Source organism: Lepidochelys olivacea (assembly GCF_965140295.1).
Source record: "Lepidochelys olivacea isolate rLepOli2 genome assembly, chromosome: 1".
NCBI lineage: Eukaryota > Metazoa > Chordata > Testudines > Cheloniidae > Lepidochelys > Lepidochelys olivacea.
In genome coordinates this window covers 317,229,751-317,248,486 of record NC_140411.1, presented here as the reverse complement: position 1 = coordinate 317,248,486, position 18,736 = coordinate 317,229,751, and positions in this window count along the sequence as shown.

The window sequence follows — 18,736 nt, the reverse complement described above, 5'->3', positions numbered from 1 at the left end:
TCCAATGTCATTGCAGGGTGTTCTAGCTTAGGACTGGGATCTCAGTCCTTATGGCCTAAGTTTTCCCTGTATGAAGCCTCAAGCAGATCTAAGATGACAGAATCAGGACCCAAGGATCTTTTATACAATTTCATGTCTTTTGGCAAGTTGGAGTTCCTTGGGTAACAAAAAGCGATTTAGGATGACTTTGAAGGAGGTCCATCACTGGTACTTAGCTATATTAATTAACATAAGACAATTTGCTTGTTCCTCCATCATTCACAGTACATTTCAAAGAGAGATGAATACTGAGATATCCCATGTTTACAATTCATGTACATGCTAGGATGTTCTTTTGATCTCTGAACTATCAGAATACAGCATAGATAGGGATTGTTGATTACATCCTTGACTCTACTTATATATATGCAAATACATAAAACCACAAACATTATCTCCCCACACGTCTTTTGAGGGTTATTTATTTTGCAGGATATTTAACCCTTTCTGGCCATGTGTCACAGCATATTAATAGCTTGCAAACTTTGACTTTAATAGCATCTAATGCATATATTTCTAAAAGATTTGAAAGTGAAAACCTTCATTGCATGTAAATTTCTGTATCTGTAAAGACTGGATATGTTTTAAACACAATATTCTGCCTAAATAAAATCTTTAATATTGTTAAATTCACATCGGCTTTCCTCCCCTTTTTTCTTTTATAGAAGTGTTGAAATATTTAAGAGAGTCTCGAGATCAATCCTGCTGCCTGTTACCTCAGCTGAACTACATTAGTTACATCTCAGCAGTCAATACTAGCACAGTAGACCTAGTTTTCACTGGTACTTTCCTCATATGACCCTTCTTTAACAGTGAAATTAATCTACTGAAGAACAGAGATAAGATTTTCAGGTTTCTATGCCAATTGACTTTATGCATCACTGTAGAATTACCATACTTAATTTGATTTAGTTTGCCCGCAACACTGGAATGTACCATAAGGCCAGTTCCTGGGCTATAGCTGAAGTGCACATAGCCCATGTTGGGGAGTGTGTGTGTGTGTGTGTGTGTGTGCACTCAGAAGGCAGCTTAAAACACTCTCCTGAGCACTGAACTGATCCTTGTTCTTCCCTGAGCAGGGTCCATGTTAGTCAACAGAGCATAAGGCTACTCTGACTAGCAATGGCCCCAGAAGATCAAAAATGCATTCGAGTAATGACATACCATGGTGGTATTCTGGCCATGACCCCTTCTCCTACTAGGAAATAGTTTAGTGTCCTAAGTAGTTTGGTCTAATTCCATTTATTGCATTTAGTGTGTGGGTGCTGGGTGGTGCTGTAGCCAGTGGTATATAGGAGGTCAGAGTAGATGATCTTCTGGCTTTAAACTGATTCTGCCAACAGGAAGGGGGAGTGGATAGGAGTACGTATGTTAACTTGTGATCTGCCCCTGAAACCGTTAAAAGTTTTAAAGCCAGATTACACCATCACCTACAACACAACACAGACTCTGGCCCTAGTGCCTATTTCCTGGTTTCTTTCTTTAACGAGTTATATTTTATGGGCCAAGAGGGTGGACATTCATGGTTGGATCACCTTAAGGTATTTGTCAAGAGTCCATGTCCAATAGCTCTGCAACTTGCACTAGCCTGTGGCAAGAAAAATGGCAACTTTTGAATATATTATTCTCCATGTCTCTTGGTGAAGTCGATGCTATTTTTATGATTATGTTTAATTTTTAATTTCCATGAGATAGCACCTTTTCTCCAAAGCGCTGGAGAAGAATCATAGAAGTGCACAGGAATAAGAAAAATAATAATAATAATATAAGTGAATGGCTGGCAGTCTTGCATAAGAACAAAATATTGGGTATATAGGAAGATGAATAAGAGAGAATATTATTGAGAAGAAACAAAGAGATAGGTTGGAATGGAAAATAAAATGACAAGAAGTCAGAAAAAATGAGAGAGGGAAAGAGAATCTTGAAGACATGGGGCTTGAAGACAAAAGGTCCAATGTTTATGATCTATTTAGAGTCTTAATTCTTTGGGGCTGGGACAATGTTTTTGTTGTGAGTTTGTACAGCGCCTAACACAGTGGAATCCTGGGCCAGAATTGGGACTCCTAGAAATAACAACAATTGAAATAATAAATAGTAATAATAATAATTAGAAACAATACTAGCAGACTAATCATTGCTAGAGAGAGAAGAAGAGGAAGGAAAGGTGAAAACAGTGGGTGAGGAAAGCAAAGGAAAAGAAGAGTATTGAATTCCTGTAAATATTACTACTTTGTCCACAAAATAATGGCCAAGGCTGTAAAAGGTGAGATTTAATGAAGAGAGAGAAATCAGGTGGCTGATGAGATGAAGAGAACTGAGAATGGAGGAAAGGATACACAAATACTAAAACATGGAATTTGGCTTTAGTAAAAAGACTGTTTAGATGCAAACAAAATATGAAATCAAACAACAGAGGATGCAGATTCAGAAGTGTAAAAGGGAGATCCATGCTGGTATTTTTGCCAGCAGCATTCTAAACAGTGAAGATCAATGCACTGAATTCACTGAGCTCAGCAAGGGGCAATGGAAAGCAGTGGATGGTAAGAGGAGCTTCGGAAGCATTTCAATACTTCTCACACTAATGAGCAGTCCACTCATCAGACAAATGAAATAAATAATGAAATGGCAGCTAGACTCTTGTAGTTGCCATGCATTAAGTGGTTTAAATTTAGTTGTTTTTTAAGAAGAGAAGAAAGCACATAGTGTAGACATCACAGCTTATGAAGAGCCTTCTGGGTAAAGTCTTCCTCTCTATATAATATGAACTACAATAGCTTGGTCTAATACAGTGAGTTAAGTATTTTCAGTCTAATTTCTATATACGTTGCCTATTTTGAAGTTAAATATTTACAGAAATGCTTAACTGTTTTTATGTGTTAATATTTAAATTGTGTTTTTTGTACAGAGGTCTCAGAATCACAAAATGCTGTAGAGAACACTGTAGGAATTTAAGGTTCTTAAGGTGTATCTTGAATATGAGAGAGTGCAGATGGTTTCAATCTTGCCTAGTGACATAGTCATAGTATTTTATTTTCTTGATTAAATTCCACTTTTTGTTCTTACTGCAGCATGAAAATCATGGAGTTATGCTGATGATGATTTTGCAGAAAATGTAGGCATGAGTTGTGATGTGCACTTCATGCACAATTCATGAAACAACGTCCTGTATGGCCTATATAAGACCTTTCAAGGATGGGGCAGAATTGCAGTGCATTGGAAATTGGGACATGCATTTCCCTTTCACATTTGCAAAAGATATGGCTTAATTTAATTCCCTGTTTTCTTATTTTTTATTCCCCCAAATTCATTTGCAGTCTGGGTCCTGTGGTTTCTTCCCCTGGGCCTTTACTTGTAGGCGGGACTAAGCCCGATTGTTCCAGTACTGGCAATAAGTGAACAACTTACAACTTCTGCAACAAACGAAACAGGGGTCCTAGAGACAACAGCCTCCTTCAAAACACAGCACACCTCTGATTCATCTCCAGAGCATGATTCATTCTGCAAACTGGTATTTCCTAACTTTGGAGCACTTAATTTTGCAACCTTAAAGTTATTTGTGTGTGTATAATATGTGTATATGTAAAACAACTGTTGATAGAAGCGTAGGTTGTTAAACAAGCATAAATACCCTCTTTGTCAGGTTTCAGTGCAGCATTTTTCAGCTAAATTATGTTTCTACAAAGACTATGATCACTTCTTCTATTCTCCTTCTGTACCTTTTCTAAAATGAACTCTTCTTCAGTGGAAAATAGAAGATGAAGGGTGGGATTTAGGGATAAGTATATTTGTGATCTATTTTCCATCTGTGCCATAAAATTGACGTCATTGTGGAAGTGAAGCAAAGGGTGTCTGCCACCACTTCAGGTAAATCCATCATAATCCTCCTAAATGCAACAAAAGATTTATTTCTGTAGGCACATATTTTTTCCATCTTAAATTATGCATCATGTGCTGCTGCTGTAGAGAATAGCATAATCAACTCAAACTTCTAACTTGGAAATTTCTGAACTTATTTGATGCCTTGTTGTGCCAGGGTACAGTACTGCTGCATTGTAAATATCTTAATTTCAGTCACATGGCTGTAATACCATGGCACAACTGCGCAGGGCTCCAGTTCACACTCAGGGGGAGGAAAACAAAGACACAAAAGATTTTTTTGTTTTAATTTAAACCTGATACTCAACTGAGATTAATAGAAGAACATCAGCTTCAACAGGTTTGTATGTAAATGGTTAAATACATTTGTTTTCATTAAAAAACAAACAAAGCCAGCTTCACCAGGCATGATCCCCCTAATTTGGTCTCCGGTCAGTTCTAGTCACTCCTACAGGCACTGTGAATGTATATAAAGTTGATATAAAAAAACAAAAATCTGTCCTGATGTGAGCTGCCTTTACGCTATGGCAAGATGTCATGGCAGGTCAGTATTACAGGTTTTTATTTGTGTGTATAAGATTTAGCTGTATTGTGTTTCAACTTCTCAGTGTATAAACTTAAAAGAATTTGAAAAGACCTGGCCTGATACCCACGTAAATCAGGACAGGATCAGCTTTAGATAATGAATGAGGTTCCCCTTTAAACAAATGAATATTTTTCATTCACTTCCCAAGATTGCCTTGGTTTGGTGAGGGTCAGCATAGGTCAGTCAGCATGTCCCCCAAATTAAGATTTTTTAAAATTTGTATATGGGACTTGCACGGGCTCATCCTTGCCTGGAACATAGATAACATAAACTTTGCCTGGTAGGCCATTATTCCATTATCATCAAACACTAGACTCATCAGGTATTGTGCATCATACTATTCCATCATTCCTGCCAAGGTTAATTGAGCCAGTTTTTGACATCCTTAGATAACCCACTAGTGAGGATATGGTCCTTCTCTGTGCCCAGTATACAGAGAATATTAGTTTTTTACACTCCTATCTAGAGAGCTTTAGCTCACCCTATAGCAGCTTGTACATTTAGCTCTGGAGGTTCCTGGTTCAGTCTCTAGTATGTCAGCCAAAATGGTGACCATCACATTTACTCATCATGAAGAGCTCCTTCATTGGCAAGGAGCCTAACTGATATTCATTTTAGGTAAGGGTGGTAGAATCTGGATTATAGTATGGTGGCAAATAACAAAGCATCCCAGTGGAAAGATTTACCATAAACAAAGAGGACAGTGTTATTGTTGCCAGTAACATTTGGAATTGAAAAAAAAAAAGTACAGTCACCTGGTAACTACTGAAAGGATACGTACATCACTGACAGGAGCTTCATTGACATGGTGTGATAGTTCAGTTTGCTATAGTTCTATTGATATCAGCAGACTTACTGGATTTTCTGAGAGCACCCTTCCATCTGTTTCTCCATCCGCAGTCATTAGGGAAGGGGAATACTTTTTGCATTTTAGACATTCCAGATATTTCTCCTTTCCCAGCCCCCCTCCCTAGTGATGTAAAATGTGATAGTTCATCCACTAAAATAGACGGTTTCATTTCACGAGGCACATAGGTGAAGGGCGGCATCCCTGGACCGGGGTGGGCAAAATATGGCCCGTTAGATCTGGCTCATCTAACATTTCTGTCCAGCCTACCATGACTATCATTTCTGGCCAGCCTCCTCTGCCTCCTAGCGATCTCTGAGTTCGGGTCACTAAAAGTCCCGCGGTGCAGCAGGGCGCTTAGGCAGGCTGCCTGCCTGCCTGCCTGCCGTGGCCCCATGCCACTCCTGGAAGTGGCTGGCTGCTGCTGGTATGTCTCTGCATGCCCCTGGTGATGGGGGGGAGGCGGTGCTGCCCCCACCCCCAGCACCATCCTCACAGTTCCCATTGGCTGGAAACCGGCCAATGGGAGCTGCAGGGGTGGTGCTTGTGGGTGTGGGCAGTGCACAGATACCCACTGTCCCCTCCCCCCAAGGGGCATGCAGAGACATGACAGCAGCAGCTGGCTGCAGCTGCTTTTGGGAGTGACATGAGGCTATGGCATGCAGGCAGCCTGCCTGAGCCCTGCTGCATCGCTGGCCGGGAGCTGCCTGTGGTAAGCGCCTCCCAGCCAGAGCCTGCACCTCACATCCCTTCCCACACCCCAACCCCCTGCCCCAGGTCAGAACCCCTTCCTGCACCCAAACTCCCTCCCAGACCCTGCGCCCCCTCCTGCACCCCAATCCCCTGCCCCAGCCTGGAGGCCCCTTCTGCACCAAATTCCTCTTAGAGCCCACACCCCTCACCTTCTCCTGCACCCCAACACTGTGCACCAGCCCAGAGCTCCTTCCTGTTCCCAAACTCCCTCCTAGATCCCGCACCCCACACCATTAATATAGTATAAATGTGCTTCCCATGACTGCTAGGGGGATTATTCCTTCATCCACTTACTTCCCTCGTCCTTTTCTCATGAACAGAGAGCATCAATACCCGAAGTCCAAAGGTGCAAACAATTCGATGTTTATTGGGGTGAACTTCCAGCAAGCATGATTCCAGTTTCCTTCCTTATTGTCCCCCTTCCCAGCTCTGACACCACAGAGCCTTACCTATGTCACTGTTCCCATTCCACCCCCCCTTAGCAAAACATGATTCCAATTCCCCATCCCCATTCCCTGTTCCCATTTCCCCCCCACACCCACACACTTCCTGATTGACTGCAGACTATATAGTAAAACTTGAGTTCTGCTTAGCTATACCTTAACCAATCATTTTACTGAAATTTAACTAACCAATCCTACCATATTATTTAACCAGTTATATCCCACCACCTTAATTAGTTTACACCCAGCAAAATTAATTATAAAGCAGACAGAAACAATCACAGAACCAGACAGAGACTATACAAATAAACAATAGCAAAGTGGGAACTATAATGACAAAACAATACAGAAGTGAGGATCCACATCCCATCTATTGATAAGTGAGTTCTTGCCAGACAGGATGCTATCAAACTAAGTTTCCTTTTACATCTTCTAGGCACTTCCCTTTCTCTGGAGGCGATAGGCATTATCAGGACAGGATTGTATTCCTAACAGCCCAATAGCACCTTCTTTCAATGTGACTAGTTTGGAATGTGAGGATGTGACTGGTTGCTTCCCAGCTTATGGCTGCCTCTGCTGCTTAGCCAAAGGCCTCAGCCTAAGAACAGGGCCTCAGACTGTCACAGTAAGAGAAGGCTCTTACACTGGCAGACAGTGATTTTGATTCTTTCTTTTATACCTCTATAATTAGCTAAGTGATAAGAATACACCTAAATTCTTAGAGTAGAGGCCTTTACAGACAGGACTGAATATCTATATCCTAACTATGACAACTTACCAAAATTCGTGGAGTGGCCCCCCTGCAAAAAGTATTGCCCACCCATGCACTGAACTAAAGCTTATAAGGGGGACCCAACAACCCCCTCCTCCTCTGGCTGCTTTGTGTAGGTTTTGGCATGATCTGAGCACACCTACTGATCAGGCTCTTAAGGCAGGATAGGCAGGGGAACACCTAATTTGTGAATCCCATAGAGGCTTACGCGTGAGTTAGGTACCCAAGGTGTTGGGCAGTGTCAGGACTGAGGCAGCTGTATGTATGCCCAGCTGACAAAAATTAAGCACCTTCTGGATTTTAACAGTGGGAGACTTAGGCACCTAGGGACTTTAGGCACCTACAGGGTTAGGTGGCCACTGGGCCGGGGTTTCGTGAATACCAGTGGTGCGTAAATATTGGATTTAGTCACCTAATATGGCAGTTAGGCGCTTAGATCCTTCCAGTGAATCTCACCCTGGGCTTCTTTTCCTATCAGATAATGTCTATGACTATGCTGTTCCAATGTAAGGTAGAGTAGAATCCAGAGCAGCAGCCACATCCCTGCAGATTAACTCTTCTTGCAGTTGGATTGTTCTTTCTTACATTTTCATATACGTTATATTTTATTAGAGGTGAGGATGTCCCAACATCTGGTCCAAAGTATATAGCAGTTACATTTCTTTGCATTTACTGAAGGGAAAGAAGGCACTTCCACTGACCTTGCTGTAGGAAGTGAGATCTTCGGTCCCTGATTAAGATAATTAATGCACATATAGTACCAATTCTTTTCCCCAAAATACTTCCTCCTCTGTCGCAGGCTAATATAATCATGTACTATTTGGTCAGTGGGTTGTAACAGTGTAATTGGTGAGTGGAGGCATTTTTTATGTAACATTTCTTAAATATTGGTAGCTAATCTCTCTCTCTCTCTCTCTCTCTCTCTCTCTCTCTCTTTTAAAATCAGACACACAACAACAGCTGAAGAAAACAATTTGTATTGTTTTTAACCCCGTCTCCCAGTGTATTTTCTCTTTCTGGGCAAATGGTCTCCATAGCAAGTCTCAGCCCTGAAATTTTCTCAAGACACAATAAGAATTGCTAATGAAAATCCAAATAGGAAGCTTGTAAACTACCATGTGCCATCCATAAAGGGATGCACACCAACTATAGGCTGTAATCCATTTGTAGGTTTCCTCTACCCTATTCAGCACACAAGTATCTCTATGTTAACATACTCATTAGATCCATTCCTGAAATCCAAACTATGGAGTCTTAAAATGCTAGATGACTTGTGTTTTAACTCTTCAAGTAGCTTTCATATCCAATATGGCTCTTTCCCCCTAATACTATACAACATAATAGTCTTATTTTAAATGGGAGTTGCTTGAATAATTCTCTGTACATCAAACTGCAAATATAATATACTGTTCAGGTGTTTAAGAGGCACTTTCTTTCTTACATGAGTTTTGCATCAGTGTTACCCCACTTTAGATTGCCTGAATGTCATCATAAATGGAAGGTAATGTCTTCATGTTCTCTCCTAGTCTGTCCTAATACTTCAAGCTGTACAGTAGCTTTCTAATTCTAATTAACCAGGCTTTTGGAACTGACATCTTTCTCGAGATTTTCTTCTGCTTGATCACACCAGCACTTCCCCCTGTAAACAAAGCACACAGTGGGTGATGATTATGATAGGTGATTAAAATAAGTAAACAGATTGGAGGACATTAAAGTTTTATGCTTCCCTACCATCTGCTTCCTCTTCGCACTGTACAGACTACTGTACATATTGTACACAATTGATTTTGTTTCCACTTCAGTAGCAACAGACACTGTGGCACGCCATCAGTGGTTAGAATAATTCACACAAACTACTGCTATGCCTGCTTTAGGTAGAGCCCTGGTTGATATTCTCTTTGTTTCTCATATGATTTTGGCATTGATTTCATGATGATTCATCTGAATAATGGTATTGAAAGAAAAATATGAGGAAAGTAGTAGATACTTTGTTTCAACACTGAGAAAACAGTTGCTAAACGTTCAACTAATGGGGCTGATCAGTATAAATTATGACTTTCTCCATTGATTATAATGGAGTTACACTGGTGTAAAGCTGGTGGAAGTGAGAGGAGAATCAGGTCCAATAAATAGTGGTCATTTCCCCCTCTCTCTTCTTTGATTTTCACATAACTTCAGGCTCTATTTTATTATTTCAACATGCTCATGTCTTCTTAATACATATCTTTGATGCAGCTAGAGGAATGTACATTGTACAACAATACATAGGGCTAGATTGTGATACTTTTATGTTGTCTGGTAACTTACTCCTCAGGTAATTGTATTGAAATTAGTGGGACTCCTCAATATGTAATATATGGTCAACATGAGTAAGGCAATTGCAATGAGGCCTATTATAAATTATTGTGTTTTTCTCAATAGTAATGGTATGTTTATTTATTTATTTCCTTTCACAACATAATAGCAAAAAAAGAAAGAAAGAAAAGAAAAGATAGAGGAAGAGAACTCTGAAGCGAACATGGAGTGCCTAAATCTCCTTCAGAGAGCTTTGTGTCTCATCCTAGGAAAAGAAGAACACAGAGATGCATCCTCCCTGACTCATCCCGTTAGAAGGCATTACTCAATACATTTTCATAAAATTATGCACTGTAGCATCTTTCATTCAAACAGTTTATGAATATTAATCAGTTGAGTCTTATGAATTTTTTTGTAGGGTAGAATATTATTATGACCAATTTACAGAGAAACTGAACTGCAGGGATAATAGAGTCATAGAAATATAGGGCTGGAAGGTACATTGAGAAGTCCTCAAGTCCAGCCCTGTGTGCTGACACAAGACCAAGTAAACCTAGACCATCCCTGACAGGTGTTTGTCCAACCTCTTCTTAAAAACCACCAACATTGGGGATTCCACAACATCCTTTGGTAACTTATTCTAGTATTTAGCTAACTTTACAGTTAGAATTTTTTCCTAATATCTAACTTAAAAGCCCATTACTTCTTGGCCTACCTGAATGGACAAGGAGAACAATTTAACGTACATAAAGACTATTATTAGGTCCCCACTCAGTATTCTTTTCTCAAGACAAAACATGCCCAGTAGTTTAAGCTGTTCTCGTTGGTCAGGTTTTCTAAACTTTTTATTATTTTTGTTGCTCTCTTCTGAACTCTCTCCAATTTATCCGCATCTTAAGTGACTTACCCACGGCCACAAAGCACGTCAGTGTCAGATTCAGGAATACAGATGTAATACTGATGCTTGAGGCTGGGATATAAGCAGCAGGAACTGAACTTGGGACCCTCTGGATCTTAATGCATGAGCCTCTACTACCTAAGCTAAAAGGACTACTTCTTTTACCTGAGGCTGTAAAACGCTCAGCAACAGCTAGTTAGCCTAGTCACCACTAAATAGGGGACAGAGCACCACACCGAGCAGGCATGGCTTACCCAGGGTAGGAGCCTGATCCACTGGATAACTGCACTGACTTCATTGGAAAGACACCATTAATTCTAAAAAGGAAGAATGGTTATGTGGTTATTGCACTTGACTAGAACTCAGAAGATGTGGGTTCTAGTTCTCACTCTTTCACAGTCTCTGTGTGACCTTGAACAAATTACTGCATCTCTAAAATCATAGAATCGTAGAAGATTAGGGTTGGAAGAGACCTCAGGACGTCATCTAGTCCAATTCCCTGCTCAAAGCAGGACCAACACCAATTAAATCATCCCAGCCAGGGCTTTATCAAGCTGGGCCTTAAAAACCTCTAAGGATGGAGATTCCACCACCTCCCTAGGTAACCCTTTCCAGTGCTTCACCACCCTCCTAATGAAATAGTGTTTCCTAATATCCAACCTAGATTTCCCCCACTGCAATTTGAGACCATTGCTCCTTGTTCTGTCATCTGCTACCACTGAGAATAGCCGATCTCCATTCTCTTTGGAACCCCTCTTCATATAGTTGAAGGCTGCTATCAAATCCCCCCTCACTCTTCTCTTCTGCAGACTAAACAAGCCCAGTTCCCTCAGCCTCTCCTCGTAAATCATGTGCCCCAGTCCCCTGATCATTTTGTTGCCCTCCGCTGGATTCTCTCCAATTTGTCCACATCCTTTCTGTAGTGGGGGCCCCAAAACTGGACGCAATACTCCAGATGTGGCCTCACCAGTGCCGAATAAAGGGGAATAATCACTTCCCTTGATCTGCTGGCAATGCTCCTACTAATGCAGCCCAATATGACATTAGCCTTCTTGGCAGCAATGGTACATTGCTGACTCATATCCAGCTTCTCATCCATTGTAATCCCCAGGTCCTTTTCTGCAGAAGTGCTGCTTAGCCATGTGTCTCCATTCTCTATCTGTAAGATGGGATAATATTTTCCTACCTTAGAGAGGTTGGGAGTATAAACCCATTAATGTTTGTGAGCTCCCTAGATATCATGGTGGCAGGCACCATAAAGAGAAATACAGCCTATAAACTGACTAGGGTGTGAATTCAGAGATCAGAATGATGCTGAAACACACAATCGCTCTCCTAAGCACTGATCCTGTAATTGGATATTCCAGGACAGACCTTGCACCTGCATGGAACTCCATTGCGTTCAACCTGATGAGGACTCATTGTTGCATTATAATCTCTTGGAAGGCAAAGTGTGAGTACTAGCTACATTAATAAACAAATGTTTTTATAAATTATGCTCTGAATTTTATCAAGCAGAATATTTGCAAATTCATGTTCTGAATTAGCTATGTCGTTTGAGAAATTAATCATGTTAATAATTTTAACAAGGACCTATTAAGTGTGTATTTATGAGGTCCTATTTTTAATCAATTTGTGAGGAAAATTAGCCCAATCATGGTTTTATTTTTTATGAGTCATCAGGCCATTTTCATGCATGAATTAAAACCAATAATTCCAAGATAGTTATTCTGTTGGTCATGCTCACTAGAGATAATTTCGACACTGACAACCTTTTCTTCAGCTTCAGATCATGAAACCAATTAAAAAGTAGGTCAGTAATGATGCAAAATGATGTGACATAGATCAGAATCAGCCATTTTTTAAATTTAATCCAGAATTTTGGTTGGGGAAGATTCATAGTTTGAAACCAGATCTAAATTTCATGTATGGCCCTATGTGTGTATAGGGGACAGAACTCTCAAAACCACCCAATGCAAATCCTTGAACTTTAGATGTTTGGAATCTAGACAGTGGATCATAATTTGATAGATCAGGCCCATCTCTACTTGTATAGGTCCAAATTCTGATATGCTTACTCCCGCTTGGTAGCAGGAACTCTGCAAGGAACATCATTCCTGTATATGGAGGAAGCTGCTATTCAGAGTAATTGTATCAGAATGTGTCCCATAATGATAGTTGGTTATGAGATTTGTTCCTACAGGGATAAATACCCAAAGGTTTGGATGTTTATCAAAGTTTTTCTGAACTATCTGAACTTCACCAGTCTGCAAATTTGGGGTAGGACCGTTTGTAAAAGTAGGTCTCTCATGAGATTTCTAGAACTTCCAGTTCTGTTCTGGCAAAAAATATAGCAAGAAATAGCCTTTCCTATGGTTTTCCTTCATTTCCTCTTCTGAGTCCAACCAAGATTTTCTTGAATCTCAAAACTAATTCAATTTGAGTTTTGGGTAAAGTTTAGCCAGGGATTTTGGGAGTGTGGGGGGAAGAAGGGGTAGGAGTCCTCTTATCCTTTCAAAACCAGTTGACTCATTCCTGTTGTAGGTGTCTTTCTTCCTCACTTAGTATATAACACATTTGCTTACAGAATTCACAGAAAATTGAAAAAAAAAAAACAACGGTATCTTCTTATCTGGGTAAAATGACAGGGAGGGAAATGATAAATCCACTGAAGTAGTGGATGTCATCAGCTATGTCGGAAAATACCATCACGGTTTTCAATGAAACAGCAACAGAACACAGTAGTGAATATGCTGCAGTGGAGCCTCACCAGTCAAGTGGTTGATATCCCTTTTAAGAGCATCAAAGGGATTATCTCATGGGAAAGATGGACTGTACCAACAACCATAGTAAATATCTATGTGAGGTCTCGCTGTCAGTGAAAAAGGAAACTTGTTTAATTTTTGGTATAGTACAACTTACTGCAGTTTTACTGTTGCTTTCAGAGACTTGAGGTTATTGTTCTGTGTTTCTAAACGATGGGAGTTTAAGCTTTTGCCAAGAAGTAAACAGTGAAATCTGCAACACATACAGTCAACTTGAGCTAGGAGAAGGGAAGAGTACCCCCAAGCTAGCCTGATTTTGATAAAGCATGTCACATTGAATGTGTTCAAGAGCCAATGGAGAGATTTAAAGTCAGGTGATTTTTGTTAAGATTATTAATTTAAAAAAAACTTAGCTCGAGGTCTTCCATTAATTTTTCACATGAGTGACCTGGGTTTCATTCTCTTGTTGCATGGGCCATTTAAAGAAGCAATGTGTGGAATCAGCAAGCTAAGCCTCTGGAAGGCAAACAGTGACTCCACTGACTGGTCTAGGAGCAGCAGCAATTTGGTCTGCAGATTGTTCCATTCAGCCACAGGAAGGTCTCCATGCTGGGGAGAGGGAAAATAGTGGATATACTGGAAAAGACCTTGATGGAGCATGAGAATGGAGGCTGATGAACTACTAGAAGTGCCTTTTGACCAAAATGATTCCAAGTAAACTGTCTGGGGGAAAACAGAAGGTCCTGATTAGTGTTGTAAGTGTGGAATATGTCAAGAATTAGGTGTGTCCTATGGGATAATAGAGGAACTATCACTATTAGAGCACTTGGCAGGACGACAAAAGGATGATATCGTTTCTGTGTTTGATTCAGGTGAGTTTAGAGAATGCATGCCACGTAAAGAGGCAAATTACCCTTACATTGCAGTGGGTGGGATGAGGCAAGAAGGCTCCAGCCCTTGCATCACATAAGGGTCAGGCAGAATTTCAGCCCATGTACTCTGGGGAGTGCCCATTCGTATTTCACCTGGGAATGCATGGTGCCCCAGAATAAGTTAGGAGGAGATGGAGCTAGGGCTCCTTCCCCTATATGCACTAGTCGGTACAGCTAGCTAGCTGAACCCCAAATAGGGGGGTGGTAGCGGGCACATACTTGACAGCTCCAGGGAGTATTCTGTCACCTTGAACCAGAAAGCCTCCTGTTGTGCCCTAAGGACAGTGCAGTTCCATACTGCCCCCAAAGTAGGGCTATATCTACAGGACACAAACTCAAAGGGAATTCAGTGAGGAACTGATCCTGCACCTTCACTTATACCACACACTCCCAAAATGCAGGGCAGCATAAGGCAAGGTTGGCAGAATGAGACCCTAAGAGAACAGCAGGAAATTAACCACCTCAGAAAGCCAACCTTCAGCCTCCAAAGGCTGGTCATCATTGCTGCACTAAGCAGCTAATCTACAATTTTACTTGTTTATGAACATAAAATACTCAAAGCTATTAATTCATTGCTAGTCTGCAGCATTTTTTTTTTTTTTTTAGTGCATAAAATTCTATTTGTGTGCTTAGGGGTTTTTCCTGCAATACGGCTCACACACACTGTATGCATTTTAGAATATAGGCAACTCAGTTCTGCATTTGTACTACTGACTGTGAGGAGAAAGAACCAGACACTTTATAACTTGGCTGGTACTGGAAGGTCAAGAGGGTTCAGAATTCAAAACGCTGGTGAGACTGGTGTGGAATGTTTGTCTGAGTTTACCAGTGGAGCAATAGTGGTCTAACACAGACACAACAAACAGTAACTCAGAAATGATGGCATAGTGAGTAACTTGCTCCCAGCCACAAACAGCTTTGCTGTCTGCAGTGCAGATGATTAACTGTCCTATTTTTACTCAATCCTGTTTGCTAACTCACTAAGCCACAGACAGTTAACAGAAATTACCACCCTCCCCCCCCCCCCCTCGCCCCTTCAAGCTATTGCCTGTGAGCTCATGCAGTGACAGTTTGATTCAGGAATGTACAAACTAATACATATTGACACTGAGTTTGTGACCTATTTATTTAGACCTTGTAGATTTATTAAATCATTTGCAATGTGGGATTTAAGCTGACCATCGGTTACTAAAACAATAACAACAACATTACACTGTCAACAAACATAAGTACCCAGAGCAGGATGTGAAGCAAACTTTGTAACAGGCAAGGAGCAGGACGCAGAGAAACCTAATATATTTCACTTAGGCAGATTTATTGATATGTGAGTGATCTTCTACACATTAGAAAATTAGCAGAGCTATACCAGTTCTGGGAAATGTATACTATAATTTGAAAATCAACTCATGTGGCCAATTGCAGTTTCTAAAATTAGAGGACAACAGAGACAAACAACATTTTAGCAAACAGCAAAATTGGCTTTCAGCTAAATCTTTTCCTAATACTTTGACTGATTTAATTGTAGTACCCCCCATATCTATCTATCTATCTATCTATCTATCTATCTATCTATCTATCTATCTATCTATCCTTGTTCCTAAAGTTATTAGTATATAATTTCTAACATCCCTCTGTCATACAGATTTCATTTGCTGAGCCTGAATCCTCGGAATGGGTGCCAGACCAATGCACAGTAGGATAAAGAAGGGAATCTGCACTTTCACCCTGTAGCCATCCTGGTTGCCTCCACTTATATATGGTGTGGGGATGACTAAAGGATATGTGCTACTTTCCTTCTGCCGTTGGTTCTGGGTTAATGGATTCACACTGTTTATGGACCATTGACAATGCCTCACCAATACTTTAGCCAGCCAAAATCCTATTTGTCACACTCCTGGACAGATTTCTGCTCCAGAGCTTGCCTCCACAGCACGCAAGATGTAGAGTCCTCTCTTTAGGCTCTTCACTGTCTGGAGTCTGTGCAAAGCATTTTGACCCTTAGGCAGCCACGTATAGGAGGCACAGGATTGTAAGATCTTCTGAATATTTAGCTTTTCATTAATTTGGAAGATTTTACAATAATATTTAGCATTTATATAGCATTTTCCATTTTCAACACATTGTACAGACATTAATTAATTAATCCTCACAACCTCCCTGGTATGTGGGTAAGTATTATCCTCCTTTATAGATAGGAACATTGAGGCAGAGAGAGTCAGTGATTTCCTCAAGGCTACACAGCAAATCAGTATGACAGAGCTGGGAATAAAACACATCCATCCTTTGCTCTAATGTTATGAAGACAGATCTATGTAACTTTGCAGGTACAGTATTTGATTTGCTCAGTTCACACATTTCTTCACTCTCTCTCTCCCCGTCGTTTTCCCAGTTACTATCAGCTTCTAATATAAAGGATTTTCTCCTGTCACATTCCTTCAGTTAAGAGCTAGTGTGTGAATTCTATCTACCTTACAAATAAAAATAGCCACTAAAAGGTTTGAGCGTGACTGTACTGTCACTCCAGGAGAACTGATTGATTTTTTTTTTTTATTCATGGAAAATGTTGATGAAATGTTCAAAAAAATTGTTAAAATTTTCCATGGAAAAATACACGTTAGTGAAAAATGATAAACCATAATGTTCATCTGAAAGAAAAATATTTGTCAGAAAATTTTATTAAGAAGTACTTCAGCAATGGCCCATGGGAGTTGTTGTTCAAGTGCCTTGTGCAGTGCCTTATGGGAGTTGTAGTTCGGGTGCCTCATGCCCCCAGCTCGCCTCTAAAGGTTAAACTCCCTGGCAAGACTCCATCAGCCATGAACAATGGTTCCACCTCTTGCACCACCGTGAATCATGGGAGTTCTTTGCCATGACGTATTATGAGGGATTTAGTTTGCTTGAGGAACCTAGCTCACAGAGGAGAACAGGCCACAAGATACCGAAATTAAAACTCCAGGAACTGCAGTGGTATTTCCAAATTGAATTTTGGGGGCTTTTGAGCTAAAACCCAAACAACTGAAAAGTTTTTGGGAATTTAGTTTATCAACTAACAGTCAAAAATACTTTTAATGGCAAAATTTCATATTGTTATCAAAATAATTTTATGTCAAAACCCAACCGTTTTAATGGAAAATTTTAAACAAACCTGGTCTTTTTTTTTTTCTATTTTCTTTCTCACCCCTCCACACCCCTCTAGCTTACAAAAAAGAATGCAGTTTGCCAAAGCATTAAAGTGCTCTGCAATTTGCTCTCTTGCACCATGTTCATTCTTTTGCCATTTCTATCATTACAACCTTGACAGCTGAATACTTTGAATTCTGACAGAGTTTTTTAAAGTATATTAGGAACAAAAGAAATCCTAGCAATAGTATAGGCCTATACTAGATGGAGATGATAACATTGTTAATGATGGAGAATAGGCTGAATAAATATCTAAATAAATCTTCAATAACTATTTCTATTCTGTATTTGGAAAGAAGCAGGATGATGATGTACTTGACTCACATGAGGATGATGAAGTACTTTCCATCCCATTAGTAACTCAGGCAGATGTTAAACAGCATCTGTTAGGGATAAACATTTCAAAATCTTAGCAGGCGCTGATAACTTATACCCATTAGTTCAAAAAAGAGCTGGCTGAGGAGATCTCTGGTCCACTGATGTTATTTTTTAATAAATTTTGGAATACCAGAAGATTTTGAAGAGTGCTAATATTGTGCCAATATTTAAAAAGAGCAGCAGTATGACTTAGTAACTATAAGCCATTTAAAATAACATAAATCCTAGGCCAAAAAACAAAACAAAACAAAACAAAACAATAATGGATACAGGATTCAACTAATAAAGAATTAAAGGACAGGAATATAAGCAAAGCCAGTCTACATGGGTTTATGGAAAATAGGTCTTGTCAAACAAAACTGATTTCATGCTTTGATGAAATTATAAGTTTGGTTGATAAAGGTAACTGTGTGGATATAATATTAGACTATTTTAAAGCATATGAATTACTACCACATGATATTCTGATTAAAAAATTGGCCCCATAATATATCAATTGAGCACAAATTAAATGGATTAAGAGTTGGCCAAGTGACAGATCTCACAAAGTAGTTGTCACTTGAAAATCATTGTCAAATGGGAGTGTTTTTAGTGGGGTTCTGCAGGGATTGATAATAGTCCCACTGCTATTCAACATTTTCATGCATGGTAATGAAGTAAATAAAAATTATTGCTGATAAAATTTACAGGTGAGACATAGATTGGCAAAGTAGTAAATTCGAGCAGTTGACAAGAACATCTGAGGAACAGCGGGGGGAGGAATAAACATGGGGAAATAGTTTTACTTTGTGTAATGACCCATCCACTCCCCACAAGCTTAAATTAATTGTATCCAGTTTGCAAATTAATTCCAATTCAGCAGTCTCTCGTTGGAGTCTGTTTTTGAAGTCTTTTTGTTGAAGAATTGCCACTTTTAGGTCTGTAATCGAGTGACCAAAGAGATTGAAGTGTTCTCCAACTGGATTTTGAATG